Here is a 23,066-nt window from a genome sequence, read left to right on the forward strand (position 1 = left end):
AGACAGAGGGAAAAGCAGACTCTCCACAGAGCAGAGAGCCCACATGGGGCTGGATCCCAGGATCCTGGGATCATGACCTGACCCAAAGGCAGCCGCTTAACTGAATGAGCCACCAGGGCCCCCAAAGAATACACTTTAAAAATGAGTTTATTTCATTGTAACAAATTCTAAATACAGCTAATATTTTTTGAAGTATCTTCCCTTTATTCTTCTTTTAGTGGAACCATCAATTATTTTCCATAGTGTCAGATAATGTTGGACTGAAATTATGCTTTTATATTTTAAACTCTTTATTTTATTTATTTATTTATTTATTTGTTTGGTAGCAGAAGATGTTAAGATTCTGAGACTATTCCTTTGGGTGGTGTTTGTATTGTGATCTACAAGATCATTTTTGTTTTGGTTTGGTTTTAAAGATTTTATTTATTTATTTGACAAAGAAAGAGAGCGTGCACAAATGGGGGGAGCAGCAGGCCCCAGGATCATGACCTGAGCTAAGGCAGACACTGAATGGACAGAGACACACCCAGGTGCCCCTACAAGATCATTTTTGAAACTCTGTTATTTATATCTCCTTTCTAAGCCAGTGCTACTATAGGTGTGTAATCCAAAAGTGATAGATGTAGGAGAAGTAATGACTATAGTTGACTGTAATTAATGTACATTTTGTGTATATCCCAAATGAGAAAAAAAAAACATACTATGTAAGCAGTAAAGGGTTCTCTTTAATCCTCTTTCCCTCTTAGGTGGAGATGTGTTAGGAATAGGGCTAGGGGCTGTGAAGCAGGCAACATAGAAAGTCGCATGGAGATGAATAACAGATCCAGAGATCATTTCTTTGAGTCTTGCAGACATTTAAAGCAGGTACAGACAATAGTAAATGATAGCTAGATAAAGCCTAGGAGCCAAGCAATAGAGCTCACCATGGGCAGTGGAACCAACAGAATTGAGTAATGAGCAAGTTACAGAGAAAGTAAATGGAGAAAATATCTGGGAAATGTCTAAAATAGCATGTAGACACAAAAAAATGTTTTCGTGAAATGTTTTCATGATGTTTATCACTATCAAGTGATAGTTGGTCTGTTTGTATTAAATATGTATAAAGGGACTGGGGTGGAGTGAAAAGTTTCTTCTGAGACCTGTACTTCTGAGTACAGGACACATTTGAATGAAAAGTTATGGAATATAAGTTTTAAGACTTTTACTTTGTGCACACTTTTGCAATACCTGTGAAAATGATTCCAATATGTAATATAGTTGTATAATATAACATTCCCTGGTGTTATCAATAAACATATATTAATGATGTCTTCAAATAACTCTTTCCTGGGTATTATTACTGTAAGGCAGTTTATCACATTAAAATTAAAAAGAAAAATCCTAATTATTGCAATAAAGGCCCGTCTAATATTGGTTGTGTTAATTATAAGTACCATTTCTTTATAATCTGGCAAATTCAGTAATATGTCTAAAAAGAGACGTATTTTAATTTAAATTACAAATTACTTTTAATTAAAGGATTTGCATCCCTTTATATAGAATAATGATTTTCTTCATTTTTAACAACATGTATAAGTTTCTATCAATTTTTCAACTTAAACTCCCAAACCTAAACTGTATAGGCTGTACTACAGTCACAATAGTAATAAATTAGCTCTTGCTGGAGCCAGTTCAAATTTTTCCTCTAATATCACCTTTACCTAGGAATCAGCCATTGCACAGTCCTTTTAATTCATCTATTTTTAATTCTTTGAATAACTAGACTGTAAACCCTATGAAGGCAAGGACCATGTTTGAAAATTTACCGCATAGCACAGTGTTTGGTATATATTAGATATTCATTATATGCCTACCAGTGACTAAAAGAATGAATGAATTAATGGACTTTCCCCTTCTTTCCCAATTCATTTGGCTGAAACTTGTATAATCTCCCTACTCATTGCCAATTCTACTTCTGAGTGGTTCCTGAAAGATAATGTAAATTAAGATATAATGTCTGCCCATCTTTCCATTTGCACTCCAACGTAGGGTTTCCTGTCTTATTTCCATTCAGATGATGTAGCTTTCTGCTGCTCTTTTTTTTTTTTCCTTATGTTTTGTTTTGTTTTAAAGATTTTATTTATTTATTCATGACAGACACAGAGAAAGAGGTAGAGACGTAGGCAGAGGGAGAAGCAGGCTTCCTGTGGGGAGCCTGATGCAGGACTCAATCCCAGGACCCCGGGATCATGACCTGAGCCAAAGTCAGATGCTCAACCACTGAGCCACCCAGGTGGCCCTATTCTCTTCATGTTGAACTTTGGCATTAGGTCCACAGCCCTGCTGTTTCTCCCTCGTTATTTCCTCACACAACAGAGTAAGTGACTCCTTTTTTTATTTTTTAATTTTTTAACCAGAGGTTAGAGATCTTTGTCAGTGACTATAAGTTGAATAACTACTATAAGTTGAGTAAGTAGTACTACTCAACTACGTGAGTACTGCCAATTGAGGAACTATCTAACATCAGTTGAGTAGATAACTTACATTGTGGCTTAGAAATCTCCCTTAGTTGTTCAAAGAACGTTTTTCTGGTGGGCCTGTTTATGCCATAGCAGAATATGAAATGCAACCTCATTTTACCAAAGCCGAGTTATCTAACTTATTCAAGAGCTTCTTGAAGAGATTGTATCAGAGACCAGAGTTTCTTTTCACAAAACATTCCCAATAACTGTCGAGGGAGCATTTGACATTCATCTCATAGTTCCTGGGGCTGCTTTTGGGGAAATTAGAGACTCCAGTACAGATTGATGCTAGTATTTCAGTTTTGGTAACCCTTATCCAGCTAGCAGTAGCTTTATGGTTATCATAAAAATTGAGGTATCCTGAGATTGAAGCATTTTTAAAGAAAAAGGCTAGTTTTTGTTTACTTTCTTACTTTTATTTACTTTCTTCAAGGACATAACCAACAGGCTCTAAAATAAACAAGATAAGCTACACAATTTTTCGAGGTCATATCTTTGTGTACATTATTTGCTCTTTCTGTCTCTGTTGTCCCTTAATTCTACCTTTTCAACTCTAGAATAAACTGAATTCTAGAATATATTCTTGTAAAGTATCTGCTTACTGCACACATTCATCTATTGCATAATATTTTGTACAGGGGATTGCTAAAAGGAGTAGGAATATAGGCATTTGATGTTAATGCTGCTGACCTGACACTCATTCGTTATCCTTTGGCATGTACCTGGCCCAATTTGAAGCCTATGATTAATATATGGGCAGCCTCTAATCCTTGTCATTGCCTTCTCTCTTGGCCTTATCTAGCCTTTTACTTTAAAGCTACACATCCTTGTCATGACATGTAATCTCTTTCTTTTTCTTACTATAAATTATTAACGTACTGTAAGAGTAGACTACTATTTTTGTGTATTTACTATGTGGGGCTGGCACCATACTGAGAACTTCAAAAGAATCTTAGCTAATATTTATTTAATGTGAACTAATTTCTGATCCTCTCTAAGGCCTTTCTTTACTTTTGCCTACATAATCACATTTAATCTTTATAAAACTCTAGAAAGCATATTTTATGAGCCCTGTTTACGTATTATGAATGACCAGAGTATAACTAACTTGGCAAAAGTTACAAAGCTTTAATAAACTGGAGTTTGGTATTTACATCTAGGTTTTTCTGAAAGCAAGAACCAGAACATTGTCTCTCAGAACTGACCATTAGTGCTACCTTCTTTATAGTACGGCAGTTATGACCAGAAGCCATCCCGGGAGGTGTTTTCTGATAGACAAAAGGATGTTGCCTTGGGACCACCTGAGCACATCTTCTCTTTCTCTCAGTAAATTTCAGGTAGCCACACTTCTGTTCACTCTGTGGCTTCCTCTAGTTCATTTTTTATGCTAAGGGATTTTCAACTCCAGGATCACAACAAATTAATTACTCATCTCAAAATTACTTTCATCTCTTTCCTTGTAACTGGAGTTACTTTACAATCTCTTTTATTCTTAGTTACAACATACATCTTTTATATATCAAAAATATTACAGTTCTCATTGTCTTGACAAAGATTCTTTGCTGACCAAACTTTAATCAGGCTGTTTCCTGAAACTTCTGTGAGCTTCCTTGTAAAACCTAATTTTTGCAAGACACTTGCTAAATCAGTCTAAGCAGAGCAGTCTGCTGCCTCTCTCTCTCAGTATCTGATCAGGTTCCTCATTCTCCATCAGGTGCTGTCTGATTACCCTCACCTGCCTTCAGCAAGAATCCGGTTAGGTCAGTTTAGCTGAATCCCCTTATCCTCAATGTTTCCCTTTAGTAATTTTCCATTCACTCACTCTTACTCAGTTCCATATTTATAAATTCCCACTTGTCTGTGTTGTGCTCAGAATTGAGCCCAATCTCTCTGCCCCACTGTAAAACCCCATTGCAGTGATGATCCTTATAACTTATTGCAATGGTCTTGAATAAAATCTGCCTTACTTATCATCTTTAATAAGTGTCATTGATTTTTACTTTCCTTAACAGCTTAATTAAATCCAGATATAGAGTACTGATGATCATTTTGATACTTAATGTGTTTCCCCTTCCTCCTTTTCCCTCCTCTTCATTGCCATTAATCCATGAAGATACTGTATTATTTGAGCACTTTCCATTTTCTCTTTTCCCAAATTCTTGACTAAGTAATCTCAGAAATCTCATAGTTCAACTCTTTTTTCTCTTTGCTTTTTGAGTATATGCTAAGAATATATGTTCTACACCTTTCTTAGAATTATTTTTTCATGTATTATCCTTTTGAAATATTTATGAAACAATTATGTCTTGTTACCTTCAATTAAAATACTGGTTTTCTAATTTTCACTTTGGTAGTAGTTTGCTCAGTTATTCACTTATACTTTGAAGGACTTCAGAGTAGGTGGGAAATTATGTAAATTAGAAAATGAAGTGTTTAACCAAAATTTTCACACTCCATTGCTCTTAATCTTAGCAGAAGAAAATAGAACATTGATTTATTTCAGGAAAACATATACTTGTTAAAATACATAATAGGATAAATTTGAATAAATAATATTTATAGAAATGAGGATGTTGACTCTGCTGTTTCAGTAGATTAACAAATTTCTGTATTTCGAAAGGTAGCAATATAACTTGACTTTTCTACAATTTGTATTTTCTTTATTCCTGTAGACTATTCTTTTTCTTTGATTTTTGACATTAATCTGAGAGGGAACAAAATATGCCACCTTAAAATATGCCATCTTGGCATATTGATTATTTTGAATTAAAAATACTTAAGAAACAGCCGTTGCAAGAAAGAGACTCTGACCTCCTTTGTTCCCCTGAAAGCAGGAAATAAATCTCTCATGTAAAGGTGTCCTCTCTATACCGGGAGAGTAAAAGGCGTTATCACCAGGAATAGGAAATATGAAGCCAAGAAGGCTATACAAACAAATTTTGTTACTTCTTTAGTTTGCTATCCCAGCCCCAAATCCCTTTGTTTATCAAATCTTGACAAATTGTTTCTTCGTCTAAAAGGTATAAAAGCTGCCTGTTTGGGGCTTTTTTTTTTTTTTTTTTTTTTTGTCTTACATTTAGGACTTCTGTGCACACGAAATTTAATTTCATTTTCTCCTGTTAATCTGTTTTATGTCAACTTCTATATTAGACCAGTTAAAGAAATTGGAAGGGAAGAGGGAAAAATTTTCCTCCTCTACAATCTCATGAATCTACTTTGCATAATATTACAAAAAGTTATTCTTATAATGACATCTTAAAACCATTTTAGTAACATTTGAAAAACACTCTTATTTGCCTTAGTTATTACTTTGAAATTTGATTTTGTTTTTAATGTTGATAATACTGCAATATATTTAAACAAAGTGTTTTCTGGATCTGTTAAACCATGACCACTTACTGTTCTCTTGTAACAATGAACCCTTTACTTCTTTGTAAGCAAAATATAAACAATGTGTTATTCTGGATCTTATCTTGTTCAATCTGCTCTCAACTCATACTCTTACTGGTGACTGTGCACTTTAATGAGTGGGTTTTTCCCTTCTTTTTCCTTTTTAGCTATCGTAAGTTTTTTGTTGATGTTGTTTTTAACGTGTAATTGTGTTTGTATTAAGGACTATATCAAAGAGGAGGAATTAGCCCTAAGTAGAAGAACTACTTAGTATGTGAGAGTGATTGGTGTCAGCTTTTTTCAATTTTTAGAACTCAGTGATTAATAAGAATTTAATAAATATTTGCAGAATGAATAAAGAAGATTAGCTTTTCCCTGAATGAGCTCAGTGTTATGGGAGAGATGAATGGCAAGACAGGCAGAGAGCAGAACCACATAAGCCTTTGTTATTTGCCTCATCCATCCTTCTAGCTTACCTCTGTGCTAGAATTTGGCCAAATGGATCTTTCTCTTTCCATTCACTGCCTTTTTGTCATAGTAGTAATAGTTTTATTTATTGCTCTACTTATTATGTGTTGCCATCCCTACTAGGATGTAATCTGTAGGTGAGCCAAGAGTTAAGATTTGAACAAATCTACCTTTTTCAGATTTTCAGCCTAGTGAATGTGAAAAGGAATGACTTAGTTAAAATGTATTGGTGAATGACTTAGCTCCTGCATGGATCCATTTTGATTCTATTAGAAAAAGGAAAATGGAGCATTGGAAAATATTTTTCTTATCTGGTACATGTATCTGATCTGTGCACCTACCTTGCCATTAAACTCACATCGGTCATCAACTTTGCATTGTGGTTTCAATGACAGTTGCTTTCAATAAAATTAGGGTATTTGTTTTCCAAGATAATATTTAACTAAATATGTGATGCTACTAGCATTTACAACTGCCACTCTGGTACTGCTGAAACTTAGTTGCCTAGAAACCATTTGAACCTCAGAAATCTTGTTTGGGTAATTTTGCACAGAAGTCTGGACTCTTATTACACTTCCCAGAAATTTAAGAATTCCTAAACTGAGGGATCCTAACTTTTTCATCTTCTTTGAAATTTTGGTAGGAGATAGTATGATAAAGGGACTTAGTTTAATTTTCACTGGAGTATCATAGTTGAGAGAAACAATTAACTGAGGTTGGTGATTAACTAGGGTTTCTCCAAAGATTGAAGATTGTCTTTATTAGTTGCAACATCTGCTAGTTGTATAGGGTGCCCAGCAGAAATGCGGAAATGAGAATAATGGGTGGCGAATAGTAAAGGCAAATGAAAATTTCATATTGTCCAAATGACAGTGCTTTATAAGCTTATACAGGACACAGTAGGTGGCTTTTGAAAGATTTCAGCCTTAGAAACACACAGAAAAGCGGACACCTGTGATCACCCTATCCTTGACTGGGCTGTGTAACTCAGGAGAGTCTGGCCTGGCTTCTTCCCAGTTTCAGTGTTACCTACAGAGTTAAATTCTCATAATCCCTTCCTGGGGCTTTGTAATTGCTTACACTTTGATCTACATGGTAAAGTGCTGACCTTTGATTTTCCTGTCTCTAGTCACTCCCCATGTTAATCTTCTCCAAAATTACTTTTTTAAAAAAGGCAGCATACATTCCCTATTAACTAACAAAGAAAAATCAGAATTCCATACTAGCAAAATGCCAATTCCAATCCGGTGATCTTTAGCCTTTCTTCAGTTTCTTGCCCTTTGTCTTATCCTTTGTCTTCTCCCCTGTAAACATGCTATTTATACATTTTTCAGTGATTTACAAACATAGTAAATCTTTTTTATTAGGTTGTGCCTTTTGCCATGCTATTTTTCTTTTTGGAGTCACTTCCCCTCTCTTCACTTGGCAAACTGTGCTTTTGAGTGTCATCTTAAATGCCATAGCTACTGTAAGGCTGTTCTCACTCTTGTACACAGGTAGATATTCCAAAGCATTAAATTTATACCTCTGTCATAGTAAGCATCACTTATATTCCAAGTCATCTGTTTATATGCCAGTCTTCACCCCTGTCTGAGAACTCTCAAAAATTTTCACTAGGAACTACTTTATCTTTGTAAACCTGGCTTATTTGGTGATTTTCATCTAACTTTTGTTGAATGAATAAATTATCTTGAGAGGCCAGTCCCTCATAAAATAAAGAGCCTAGCCTTATTGGAAGTCTGCTTTCAGAAACAATGGTCTAGAGTATTCAAACCAAATTAAATAGTGAAGTATTAATATTCAAAAAAAAATCTTATGGCAATCACAGGAAGAACACAATCCTAGAAATAGGAGTGCAAAAACAGGTTTGAAACAATTACCTATTGGTTTCGGGGTTTTATACCATTTTAGGTGGAAACATTAAATGACACTTCTAAGAGTGTACTGAATATCCTAGTAAGGTGATAGTAACTCACCAAGGCTTCAGTTTCTACAGAAGTAATAGATACTAATAGATTTTCCAGAATCAGTATCTAGATTTTCGAGAATTGACAAGTTTCAAAGTGAGTGTGATTAATTGGTTACCTAGGGAGATTCTATAGATCACTAAATGCAGAGGACTGAAATCAGAAATCTAAGTACCAGTAATATTTTTGAAATAGTCAAAAGAAAGCTATTTCCTATACAGATTTATATCTGTAGAGTGGATCGATAGATTTATTTATTTATTTATTTATTTATTTATTTATTTATTATTTATTTATTTATTTATTTACATTTATTTCCTACTATTTACCTGGTTGTGCTTGGAATGATGTTGAAAAGAACATTTGCGTATGACACTCTAGCCTCATATTAAATTAAGGCATTGTTACATTCATCATCATTTGAAACTTGCCTTGATCTTCTGAGACCCAATACATGCTATGTTTTTCATGCTTGAGTTATACTGGTAACTTAAGCCATTTCCTGACTTAATCTAAAGCAAAATAACAAAGAATTGAAAAAATTCTCAGGTTCTAATTCACATATCAAGGGTTATTAGCAGATTTTGCCCAGGAATGATTCTGAAAAGCCCATCCCAAATTTAAATTCTAATGCTAAATTTTAATATTTCAGGATATTAAGTTGTGCTTTCACACAATATTTTATAGCATAAATGTATACATTTACACATGATTTGTTCTAGAGCATTTTGATTTTGGTTAGCAAGTGTAGTAACATATCATTAATTCACCTCTTAATTGAGGACTAGGAAAACCTTAAAATAAGTTTCTCTGTGGTGATTCTATTCAATTAATGAAATTCTAGAATATGAACTTTGAGAGGTTATTGATTAAGTTGTGCATATATTTATTTGGATATGTCAGGATCCACAATTCAAATTAGTTTTATGGTAATAATTGTTAATAGGATGTATTTTCACAGTTGGATTTTTTTTTTTATAGAATCCCAGAAGATTTAAAATATTCAAAATTAGTGATAGGTTTGGACTTTGTGACCCATAGCCTCCATAGAGTCTGGAAAACAAATCTATAATGAAGACTTTGGTAAAAATCTATATCAAATCTAAACACTATTATTTGTATGTAATGTAACATGAAGGGAAACAATTATATTGTTTGATTATATTGTTTGATGCAATTATATTGCATGAAATACTGCAGCACTATAGAGAAAAAACAAAAAGTTATAATAAGAGCTAATATAGTTTTATTATGCAAACAGAAAGAACAACCTTGTAACTCTGCTAAAGGCAAGTGTTTCTGTGTGTATGCAACAATTCTGCTTAGTTCTGTTGCAGTTACTTATGAGGTAACTTGTTCTTTTACACGCTTCATGGTATAATCTGTTTGGCAGCCAAAGCACCATAATATAATGTGACAGAAAATATATAGAAACATCTATTCACTTATGTATCTCTGATGCTTACTTTCAGTTGAAATCAGACCTTTGAGTTAGAAATAGAGTTGACAATTGGAGACAAGGGTAGGGCTGCTGGCTTTCAGGCTTCTGTACCTTTGGAACTCTTTTCCTTCTAATAAACTGTTTCTGCATACTTTTTTCTCTCTTCAATATTAATGCAATTTGAAAAGCGTGCTTTCATGTATGTATTCCCTAGTAAATCACATTTCCTTTTACACAAGATGCAATTTTGGAACATAGTTGGAAGGTTATGCTGTTGACTCATGAAAGTTCAATTTACTAGCTTCATAATTCTGTAATGTTCAACATGTGACTGATTAACTCGCAGAATCTGACACTGGGGCTCATAGGATAGCCTGTGGTGTGTTGTTTTCAAGAATGTCTAAATGCAGTTTTAAAGAAATGTGCTTTATTTCAGTGAATTTAATCCATGTTTTTTTTTAAAGAGATCTTTTAAGGGGATTAAAACAAATATTTTGTATTTTTGCATGAAGAATTTTGTTTTATGAAAGAGAAAGAATATTCTGTGGCATCTTTATTTTAATATAGTAATCTTAATAACTGAAGTGATAAAGATACATTTTTGCATTACCATTAATACCTGGGGCACTTTCTTATCCAATAGTGTCAACAAAAACAGCAAGTAAATCCAATGCTAATGAAATGGAAATGATGATAATCTTATCTTAAAATAGGAATAATGTAGAATATAGTGAGGAGTGGTAGTGGTTCTTTTAGTATATGCATTAGGGACACATTTCTGCTATATCATATCCCTGCTAATCATAACTTGGGGATGATAGGAAACAGAGATGAGTATTAGGAGAATCATTGTTCCATTGACTCAAGTAAAGGAAAGCTCACTACTTCACAAATTCTCAATTCTCTTGAGATGCTGACAACTCCATTAACAGAATATATACTACTGAAAATGTGTCAGATGTACTTGACTCAGAGATCTACAAAATTAATTTTGAACACCAGTAAAATCATCATCATCATCATCATCATCATCATCATTTGCATTCAAACCATTCAAATTATTTGAGAATTGGAAAATATTATAAATTGTATTGGGGGGATGGAAAAATCTCTAATCAATAGTTTTAAGCCTTCATTGGAAGTCTTCGTGTCACTTACACCCTGTTGTACTAATAAAAGGTTTATTAGTAAACCTAAAAAAAAGATTTTTATGGTGGTAAAAGAGCTAACAATATAAATTAGAAATGACACTTTTCATTTTGAGAGAGGGAATGCATAACGCTTCTTACCCCACTGCTGTTCCCTAACTTATAGCCATTAAATTTATTTAGTAACATCACTACTACATGTTCCATCTATTATGAGACAAACATGCTTTGAAGTTCTTAGGGTCTGCATCAACTACTCTCTCATGTCTGTATGTTCAGAAAACCAGGTGGAGAATAATGTGTTGAAAATATTTACTCATAATTTCATAAGTTCTATGTGTTGTGTTCTGCTTTAGGTCATTGTACTCTGAGGTAGTTAGATGACTTACAGACATTTTAGATAAAAGCTGATCAGGTTGGCCTCAATTTGCTAGTAAAGTAAACACAAGTAGTAAGAGAAACACAAAAATATGATAAATCGTATTTTGGGGGGTAGAAAAACCTATAATTAATAGTTTTAAGCCTACTGAAGATGAGCTACAAGTAAAAAAAAATATTTGATGTCTGAGGGCTAAACATTCATAAGGTTAAGGAAAAAAACTTTTCTATAAGGAAAAAAGTTTCCTTTTTCTATAAGGAAAAGACCAGCGATTGCAACAGTATTTTTTATTTATCATTTACCCAATTACAATAAACATTGGCTATTTAATGCATTTATTTATTCATTATTTTAGTATTTATTGCAAGCTAATTACGTGGCTGACTTTTACTTAGGTACCTTATGAGGTACCCACTTATCTCCCTCAATAATCTCTGAATGTAGGGGGAGAAAAGAACAAGAGTAGAAAGAATTATAATAATAGCAATATGTGGTAATTGCCATATTTATTGTTTATATGCATATATAGGAACATTTTGGATCTGTTAAATATGTAAATATATTGTAATAATAGGTTAATATTCATAATATTAAAATGCCATATACATTTTAACTTAGAAGTCATGTAACAACTCATTTTTCTCTCTGCAAAAAGGAGTCATAAAAATAAGGCCTAACTCATAGGGACGCCTGGGTGGCTCAATGGTTGAGCATCTGCCTTTGGCTCGGTTCATGATCCTGGGGTTCTGGGATTGGTCCCACCTCGGGCTCCCTGCATGGAGCCTACTTCTCCCTCTGTCTATGTCTCTGCCTGTCTTTCTATGTCTCTCATGAATGGATAAATAAAATCTTAAAAATAAAAAAGGCCTAAGTCCTAGAATTATGATGAGATTAAATGAGGTAATAAAATTTTGTATTACAGTGTCTATTCAATAAATACCAATTATCATTGAAGATTTTTTCTTTTTTTTTAAGATTTTATTTATTTATTTATTTAACAGAGAGAGAGTAGACAGCAAGGGGAGTGGCAGTCAGAAGGAGAGGGAGAAGTAAGCTCCCTGAGGAACAGGGAGCCAGATGTATGTAGGGCTCCATCCCAGGACCCTGGGATCGTGACCCGAGCCAAAAGCAGATGCTTAACCAACTGAGCCACCCAGGTGGCCCTCACTGAGGATTTCTAGTAAATTCATTTCTATCAGTATTTTCTAAATATAGTTCTCACTCCTGTCTTCTACAGATTTTAGAGTTGTATGTAAAATTTTTTGTCTATTAATCTCACATTTTCAGTTATCTTCCATCATCCCTTCAGCCACATTTTGCATGTATACACCAAAAACTGTCCTTATTTTCTTTATTGACATAATAGGTAATGAAGAGTATAAGGAAAAGAGGAAGTAATATTGGAAAATATAAAAAATAGTCCCTGTCCTCAGGAAGGCAGCATTCTGCAGTAAAAACAATATTCCCTAGAGTTTAGGAAACAGGTTTCTACTAACTAGGAGAGCAGTTTTAGGTAAGTCACATCAATATAAACCCTACTTTCTTCTTCTGTACAAATAAGAGGCAATAGACTAGATGGTATAAGAATCCTACAGTGGGTTATAAGTGTTATAAGTTATAAGTGTTATAAGAATCCTACAGTGGGTACCTGGAATGAACAAGTATATTACAAATATTTAAGGAAAATTTGCCACACAGCTGAAAGGAAGCATATTGAAATTATAGACGCAAATGAGTTTATGTTTAATCTTTCATAAAATTTCACATTTTAAAAGGAAAAAAATACAAGAGACTAAAATGGTCTTCTTTCCAAATATGAATGCATTCATTCTGCAGATGAATTATAATTTTGTAACAGCTCTGCTATCTCATCTACTCTGGGTTCAAAGCCATATTCTGGTTCTCTTTAGAGAACATGCTATTTTGGGATTTATCCCAGCTAATAATCAATGCAGGGCCCTGTGGCAAAAACTCAACACAGATGCTTAGATGGATGCTGATCTCATGATATCCGCAGAATCACTACCTCTGGTTTAGCTACTAATAAATGAATGTTTGGGTAGTTTAATACACAAGGGGTGAAAGCAAATAGAGACGATGGCCCCAAGAGATTTCAGGAACGATAAATGCTAAAAATCTGGAAATGTGGTTGTTGATGGTCTGAGATAGTGTTCCAGCACAGTAAGTCCCAGAAACTGACAGCTAGATATCAAAATGAGAAAGATCACTTCTAGATTTTTATGTAACTAGAGGAAAAAAAGCCTTTGCACAGGAACTGTAGATGTATATAAGTAGTATGTTATGAGAAAGCCATTTTCAAAGGCTGTAGGGATTTGTGGTTTTGTGATAACTATTAATGCACTTTCATGATATATTTTATGTACCAGAGAAGATGACCCTAGCTGAACATTGCTCAGGCATGAAGAATTTATAAATTCGTTAACTTCTCAGGGGATCCCTGGGTGGCTCAGTGGTTTAGTGCTTGCCTTCAGCCCAGGGCATGGCCCTGGAGACCGGGGATTGAGCCCCACATCAGGATCCCTGCATGGAGCCTGCTTCTCTCTCTGCCTGTGTCTCTGCCTATCTCTCTCTCTCTCTCTCTCTCAGAAAAGATTTTAAATAAAATCTTAAAAAAAAAAATTGTTAACTTCTCAGATTAACCTCATTGTATTACCTAATTTTTCTAACTAAATCAATTTTTTGGATGTTTGCTTGTAAGGAGCCTGGATGACAGAGACCAATTCTCTATTCTTTCTATCTTTTTGCAGGCTAGGAAATGCCCAGCAGATTAATTAGTATGTGATAGGTTCACAAATAAGAAGGCTTATATTTAAAAATGCCCTCAAACACATTTATACACCTTTTTTCTTACAACAGTCTTGTAATGAAAACCAAACAGATATTTCCATGTTTTACATAAGGAAAAAAGAAAAAAAAAAAAAAAAAACAACGAAGTGTAACAGATTTTTAAATGACTTTTTCCTCTTAAATGATAGTACTTAAATCCTGTTCTCCTCTTTTTAAACTTAAATCTTTGGCCACAATATCACCTTGATTTTTCCCAATTTCAGCGTGTCTGCTAACTTATGCTCAAAAATCCTAAATAGTTTCTTTTGTGTGACATTACTAACAAAGAGGTGAGCCAAAATCCAAGGCTACAGCTAAGTAAAAATTATTATATTTTTATGAGTTTGGGAGTGAGATTATATTGAAAATGAAAGTATATCCTACGGAGCACATTAAGTGGGAATATAGTTTGTCTCTGAAGAGCCTGTGCAAAGAGATGCCTGGCTTAATTTATGCCAGTTTCTTTTGGCATTAAAAAAAAAGGTAATTGTGGAAGGGGAATATTAGAGAGTTGAGGGAAATTAAGTGTGAGAAGACTTGACAGCATGAGAAGACATGTTCTGTCTTTCAGTAACAATAGCAAAGACATACTTAAAAATCAGATTGTATTCAGTAGACTGAGAAATAAACTAGCTTCTGGGAGACAGGAGATGAGTTACTTTTTTTTTTTTTTTTTTTTTTCCTTTCGGATAGGTATCATGTCCTCATTTGTAGAATGCATATAGCAATGTGAAATTTCTTCTTTTACTAAGTGGAAAGGTCAGCACAGTTTTAGATATATTTAACCTTTCATGTACTGACCCCATATAGTTTAAATAAGCCATTTGGAAATCTTTTTTTTTTTTTTTTATTTTTTTTATTTTTTGCTATACCTAAAGTAATATTCTAATAGTTGAGATAACCTTAATGACAATAGACTTAGTTTATATAACTATTTCCTCTGGATAGTGGCTATTGCAAGCTGTTTTCTAGGAGTGTCACTTTTCTGACAAAGCTCCAAAATACATGCACATTGCTTTGGGTCCAGAGGGTAAGCCAAAATTTCCTGGACACTCTTGATTTTAGTTATATATTTGTTTCTCTCATCAGCGAATCTCTGTAATAACTCTAAATAAGAAGTTTTTTACTGAAGCATAGTGTGGAAAAATCTACAAAATCGGGTGTTATGGGATTTCATTTCTAGCTCTGATGACATGCAGTTATAGGAGAGATATCACAGTTTCTCTAAACCTTTACTCTGGATAAATTTCCCCTTTACCTACTGACCTCCCACTTAGGCTTCTTTGCCATCTTTCTAGAATTCTGGAGCCTTGTCTAGGCTTGAATGCCCTTGGTTCCCTTTGTTCTTTGTTCATCAGACCCATTACATTATTAGGACCATAAATGACAGCTTAATTATGAAATTCTTAGGAAAATATTAAATCTATCCTCCCCATCCAAACCTAATTGATATGTTTCCCTTCCATTGAAAGCTAGCAATTAATGAAAGTATTGGTGGAATAAATCATACTAAAATCTTTATAGTTTTTCCTAAGTGAATATATAATGTGTAGGTCACTACTTGCACTTAAGCAGGGTATTGTTGCCTAAACCTCACCTAATAGGGAAATTCATGCATTAGCACATATTGTGCTTTGGTAGGGGTAGCTTAAATATATTAGCATACATTCTAAGCATTTTTCAAGCACAGTGTTTTGGGTAATCACCTACTCCACTCTCCCTATAAAGCCAACCCTTCTTCCAGCTCCAAGATGTCCATTAGAGAGCCCAGCTGCTGTCGGCCTACCCGGCATGCAGCCAGGTGGCTATAAGCCTGAAGGCTCCAGTGCCAGACTATCACAGGATCCTCTCAAAGTTATTTGGTAAAGTGTAAGCTAAGACTGCCTATAATACCTGCTTTCTTCTCCCTGCAGAGATACATCATAAGAATAAATGAGATAATTTAGGAGAGGCACTTTGTGATCCTAGGAAGAAAATGCATTCTATTTATATAGGTTATTGTTGTTTTTAGTATTATTGATAAATACTACATTGAAATTAGCCCGAAGGTAAGGTCTGACACTTTACTATTACTGTATTTGAATATAAGGTTTCTGTAAAATTGGTTGCAGTTTGCTTCCAGGTTACCAAGATTTGGTGGGATCTCTCATTTTATTGAATTCCAAGTTGTGGAATACCTTTCCTATCTAAGTCTGTTTGTAATGTAAACAATTTGCTTTGAAAATAAACAGCATTTTTCATAGTTGACATATTGTTAATTTCCAACAGAAATGTAAGCTAAATTGATGAATTCATTAGAAAACATATAGTAAGGTGATGCTCATTAATTTTCAAGTGATGAACACTGCATGAATGCCTAGTTGTTTCTATCTTTATTGTTTTCATACTGGGCTAAACAACTAAGAAACCCCAGATAGCCAAAGGGGGAAGAAAAAAAGGCAAAATAGGAGCTTGTGAATTGGGGAGGGTGGCGGGGGGGAGAGAAAAACTTGCTAAAGGAAAGACTATTAATTTAAATTCAATCTTCTCTTTTTTGTGCATGAACAGAGGGCAGATTCTTTTCTGCTCTGAGGCATTCCCGCATTCCTGTTTTCTCAGATTAACTCTCGTACTTCCCCAATTGCCTAAACTCTACAGAGAGACACTAGTCAAGGCTGCTCAACTTCAGAGCATAAATGCAGGCTCTAAATAGCAGGAGGTCTGAGACATTACTTTAGCCAGATGACAGGCCAGCATTTTTTCCCTTTAATCATCTCCCTCTTCATTTTCATTGGATCATTTGTATCTGACAGGGAACAGCCTGCCTCCTAGAACAGGAATGTCCTGATTTATCCCTGAGCCAGACCCTACCAGAAGCAGAATTTCATCTTCAAGCACAAGTTAGGGATTCTGTTTCACATTTGACTTTTCTGGATTGACAAAAGATAGAAAGATTTTCTCCCTTCCTAATTTTTTTTTTTTTTGTGTGTGTGAAGAAATAGGCTGAGTTCCTTATTTGAAATGTTAATATGTTATGAAAGTATTGTAGCCCATCAAAATAATGTTTTAGACAAAAGTCATATCATAGAACAAAAACATAATAAAAGTAATCGTTACACAGGATTGATGTAATCCTTATGCAGGATAAATTTCTTTGATTTCAAATGTATATATCAAATGATACTTCCTTAAATATTAGAAACTGATATGCATTATCTTTATGAATAGTTATAAAGAGAATATCATTTTCATGTCTGTATTGTAATAGCACTATCAATATAATGTATTCATATCATTAAAGCTGGGAATGTTAATTCAAATCTAAATACTTTACCAGAAAATATAAAATGGATGCCAGAATCTGTTTTAAGAAAGTGAACCTAAGAACACAGATATTTGTAGTTTATATTTCCAAATAGTTGGAAAAAAAAAAAAAGAAAAAACATTATATATTTTGTTAAAGAGATGAATATTTTAAAATTTTGTGGGTAATTTATTATTATAAGAAATGGAATTTACTTCCCTCTGTACTTGAGATACTTCTTGGCAGGAAATTACTCACCTAGGAAACTATCAATTCTCTTAGACCACTATACTCTCTTGTAGTGCAAGGTTCCCCAGACTTTAGGACATTTAAAAAAATTTCTTATAAATTACAGATTGTGGATAGATGCTCATAGCAATATTTCTGAAACTGAGAAGGGGTGGTGAGGGAAGGGTAAGTAAAGGATATCCATGCTCCTTTCTATTAGAAATGACTACATTCTGCAGAGAAAGAATTTTAGTGTAATCTTAGTATTAATAGTTCTATGTTGGGGGCCAGTGGGTTGCAGTTAGTTGCTGATCTATGCTCAAAATTTATAAATTATTAAGATTTATTGTCAAAGGGTCTTTAATTTAGGGTTTTTTTTGTGCATAGTGAATCTGTGGAAACTGGAGCAGAAACACACACATATATTTGAATATTTATAATTATAGAGCAATATTTCATTTATAATTGGACGTTGACCCAAATAGAGTAAAATATTTTTTTAAGTAAGAGTCATGTTTTTAAGGAAATCTTCAATGATTTCTATGACAATGTAGACTTTTCTTCTCAAAAATCTGGGGAGTGACTTTCACATCTTTGTCTGTATGAATGATACCCCTAGTGTATATAATCAATGAGATTAAAGTTGTCTCTCTCACCACATGGAGCCTAGGGTTCTTGTAGATAAAAGAATGGAAAGTAAGGGTAAAAAACACCATTTTCACCATATATTTTATGGGTAATATGCATATATTTATATTTATATAAATATATATATTTTATATATATATATTTATTTAGGAATTCATTGCTGTAAATTACAAGCAGAAAACAAGTAAATGCTGAATATATTCAAGAGAATAAAATGTGAGAACTTGAGTAAATGAGATGTCCTTGAAGGAGATGATAGCCAAGAAGGATATCTAGTAATGAACTGGTAAGGAGTATTCCAGAAAGAAAGAACATTAGGAAGGCAGCAGTGTAAGAAATAAACGCTATATGCAGAGAGGATAATGAAAATACTGGCTTGATTGTAGCTGTGTGTGTATATTAGAGACTAATTACTTATCCAGCCTTGGATTGGATCGGTTAAGTCAGATCATGGCAAGTTTTGAAAGCTAGTCAGAAAAATTTGCACTTGATATGGTGGGCGATAGAATGCTATTGCAGATTATTGAATTGAAAACAATAGCAACGCTTCTGGAAAATTATTAAACCATTGATAAGAATAGAAACTTGAGAAAAATGATTCTGGAAAGGCAACCAGATTTCATACATTGATAGCATGAAGAAATAATGTGCATATATTATATCTTAAAGAGTTTTGTCACTGCTAGAAAACCAAAGAGCTTTCTAGCAGAGAGAAAGAAATTAAAAGCTTTTTCCTCCCTCTTTCCTTTGACTTGTTTACAATTGAAGGACTCCTCAACGTACTTATAGTAGGAATGGAAGGAGATGTTGAAGAAAGCCTAATGCAAATGTTGTAGAGGGAATGGGAAGAACTAGGGACTAGGTTTCCAGAGACAGTGGAAGCTGTTGAGTTTAGACTATTGATGGGAAGAAATTGAGTAAAAATGAGAAAATAGACTTAGAAACAGTGCTCCCTAGGAGTCTATTAAACAGAAATTTCCATTTATACTAATAACTAATTTTTAAATGATAACCCAGAACACTAGAATGTCTTACTTTCTAAATCTTCAGTGATTAAGTTATACTCAAATTAGTCTTCTTGGATATTGATGTAAACTAACCCTATAAAAATAGGTAAAGCCACAGATACATATATGAATACTATATAGTAACCAGAATATGTGAAAATGGTAAACCCCTTTTCCTAATGAGAATGGATAATATATTTTGTTTATTATTGCTCATGCCTAACTAGCATTATAAGTTATATAATTTTTTCACTATAATTCTGAAGTTTTTTTAATTTTTTTTTTGCCGTAAAAGCAATCTTTGAGATTTAAACTTTTTTTTTTTAATTCTTTTTTTTTTTTTTTTTTTAATTTATTTACTTATGATAGTCACAGAGAGAGAGAGAGGCAGAGACACAGGCAGAGGGAGAAGCAGGCTCCATGCACCGGGAGCCCGACGTGGGATTCGATCCTGGGTCTCCAGGATCGCGCCCTGGGCCAAAGGCAGGAGCTAAACCGCTGCGCCACCCAGGGATCCCTAAACTAACTTTTAAAAATATTTTGTCCAACACACTTGCAGAAACATCTTATTTTTTTTATAATAAACTTTGAAATTTTAAAATAAAGTCAGTACTCAATGGACCTGAGAAAAAAGCTCAAATGCCACTGGCTTGTATTGTTTCTCTGCTTGAGTTCCATCATTTATGCCATTAGGACTATGTTATTCTTAATGTAAATAACAAAATCTAAACTTTTTTAGGAATGAGACTAAGGTTAGGCTATTAGCAGATTTATCTATAATATGAAATTTCTTTAAGAGAGATAATCACTTATTAACAGAAGATGAATAATTCTTTAAAATCTGATTTCTATAGGAAAAACATGATGTGTGCAAATATTTATAATATTCAAGCAAATTTATCTTAATAATTGGGAGGTCTTTGTTAATTAGATGAGCTTTGTAGTTAACCAGTATAAACAGAAACCTAATTAATGAATTGCTGACATTCCAATTTTTCAGTTATTTTTCATGATATGTTTTTGATTCCTACATAAACAAAAATTATAGAGAAAACAAGTTCAGGTCCAGTGATAATGACTCTTTCAGAATGAGAACTAAACTAACATCTGTCATTTAGTGAGTGATTACTTTATGCTAGGCATCATGGTAACTTCTTTACATACAGTATTTTTTTTTAATGCCAATGAGGATATGTAATATTTTACCCATTTAAATTGACAAAAAGATAACTTAGGGAAGGCTTGATAAGTGCCCCTAGGTCACACAGTTACTAAACTGTGAATCAGTTTCAAATCCAGGTATGAGTGATTTTCATAACCATGACTTTAACTACTTTTCTGTATTGCTTTTTGATGTCTCATTCAGAATGAGGAGATTAGTTGCCAAAGAGGGTACTAGAATTGGTCACCTGGTATTTGCAACCAGGCAGACTACAAAACAACAAAAATATAAAAACTGTATAGAATCATGAGAATTTAAACCTGGGAACAAAATTTTGAGTTCATATAATCCAGACCCTCTAATTGAGAAAACTCAGACTGAAAATGACCAAATAGCATTACAGACAAGTCACATCAAACATTTATCAGTTGCTTTTATAATCTAACTCTGTGGTAAAAGCATAAAATGTCGTGAGACCAGTCCCCTACTGCATTAAAAAGATAATGGACTAAGGGAGATTATGTCAGGGAACCCAGAGTTGGAGAACCAGGGATCTACTTGCCAAGTTCTTCTCCACAGCTTTTCAAAGGAAGAAAAAAAAAAAACCGGTTTGTAATAATAATTAGGCAAAATGTAATTTCAAATTTAGAAAAACACTTACTAAACATCTTCGATGCACCAGACCTTATATTATGTACTTCACATTTATTATCTCATTTACTCCTCACCATCACATATGGAGCTATTAACATATACAGTTGCATAGGATTGATATTAAGCCCTGTTGACAAGCATATTCATTTTAGACTCAGCCACCAATTGCACATTCACAGTTAGAAATTAATTATTAAATCTTAATGGAGTTCTGTTGTGAATAGTAATGCTTTGCCAAACAGAATTGCCTTTAGTTAAACATGACTTGGATACAGCTAAGTACTTTTTAAGCCATAGGGTTGTTTACATTACTGTGCAAGTTTTTGTGTTGTACAATGTCATGCTACAACTTCTGGGTGATTTACGGGAACTTCAAGAATGATTTTGATTTCACAGGACTTTTTTTTTTTGTGGTGATTTTATAACTTAAATGCCAAAGCAGAGGAGATATGACTATATATGCAGATCTCGTTCAAATTACGATGGGGTTATATCCGGATAAACCCCATCATAAGTTGAAAACACCCTAAGTCAAAAATACATTTAATACACCCAATTCGCTGAACGTCATACTTTAACCTAGCCTACCGTAAATATACTCAGAACAGTTACGTTAGCCTACAGTCAGAAAAGTTATCTAACATAAAGCCCATTTTATAATAAAGTGTTGAATATCTCACGTGATTTATTGAACACCACGCTAATTTATTGAATACAGAGCAGTTTACTCTCATGATCGTGTGGCTAAAGTGGATGAACTGGGAGCTTGTCCACTCCTGCTGTCCAGCATGAGTGAGAGTCTTACTGCATGTCGCTAGCCCTGGGAAAGATCAAAATTCCAAATCCAAAGTATGGTTTCTACTGGAATGTGCATCATCAGTTTTATACCATAATAAAAATGGAAAAATTGTAAATCAAAATACAATTCATCAGGGACTGTCTGTAGTTATTAGAACAAAAATATTAAATTAATGTATACATGAGCCAGAACCAAAGTTTCTAGACCACTGTTTCTTTCCCTCATTGTAGTCCTCAGACAACCTGCATCATAATTACCTGAGCTGCTACTGAATATGCAGATTCATAGGTCCACTTCAGAACAACTGAATCAGAATCTCTGAGGGCTTGACACATAGATCTGCATTTTTTTTAAAGATTTTATTTATTCAGGAGAGACACAGAGAGAGACAGAGACATAAAGCAGAGGGAGAAGCGGACTCCCTGCGGGGAGCCTGATGCGGGACTCAATCCCAGGACTCTGGGATCAGGACCTGAGCCAAAGGCAGACCTGCAACCACTGCACCACCCATGTGTCTCTGGATCTGTATTTTTAACAAAGCTTGTGGGTGATTTCCATACACAGTACAGTTCAGAAGCCTCCTTCTGTAGTTCTAGTCCAAAAATTTCCCGCATTGCCAGAGGGGGTAAGTTGGCAACTCTGTAAGGTTTTCCCTTGTTTATTTCTGCTATAATATCATGAGAAATTACATCTCATAGGGATTAGGAAGGAACTTGTCTGGAGAGGAAAAAATTCTTATTGCTGGAAATGAGTATGTTTTCTCTTTTCTCAAAGCCTGTGCATATGTCTACATGTTTTGTGCATGTGCATGTGTAAGTCAAATAAGGAGGAAAAAATGGAGTGCTTCCCTCACCCTCACATGAAGAAAACCTTTGTACAACACAATTATGTAAATAACTTCAAGAAGAGACATCACATTTGTCTGCATTTGTACTCATTTTTGATTCCCCTATCTATACAATCCATCTTAGTGAATAATGGGTGTCTTGTTCTCTTTTGTAATACAGTCTTTGAATTGCAGTCCTGGAAATCATCTTAAAAGGTCATCTTGTCCTTCCCTTGACCTCCAAGCCTCATATATTTGAAATTCTATTTTTAGAAGATTTCCACAATTGCAATGTTCTGAAATCCATTGGGGACCCAT

At 34.1% G+C, this 23,066-nt stretch overlaps 1 long non-coding RNA gene across 2 annotated transcripts in view; it reads left to right on the forward strand.

Annotated features, from left to right (window-relative positions):
- Positions 1–23,066, forward strand: part of LOC111093824 — a 104,153-nt gene that overhangs the window by 69,005 nt on the left and 12,082 nt on the right. The window lies entirely within an intron of this gene.

The sequence above is a fragment of the Canis lupus genome, chromosome 34, assembly GCF_011100685.1.
Source record: "Canis lupus familiaris isolate Mischka breed German Shepherd chromosome 34, alternate assembly UU_Cfam_GSD_1.0, whole genome shotgun sequence".
Lineage (NCBI taxonomy): Eukaryota > Metazoa > Chordata > Mammalia > Carnivora > Canidae > Canis > Canis lupus.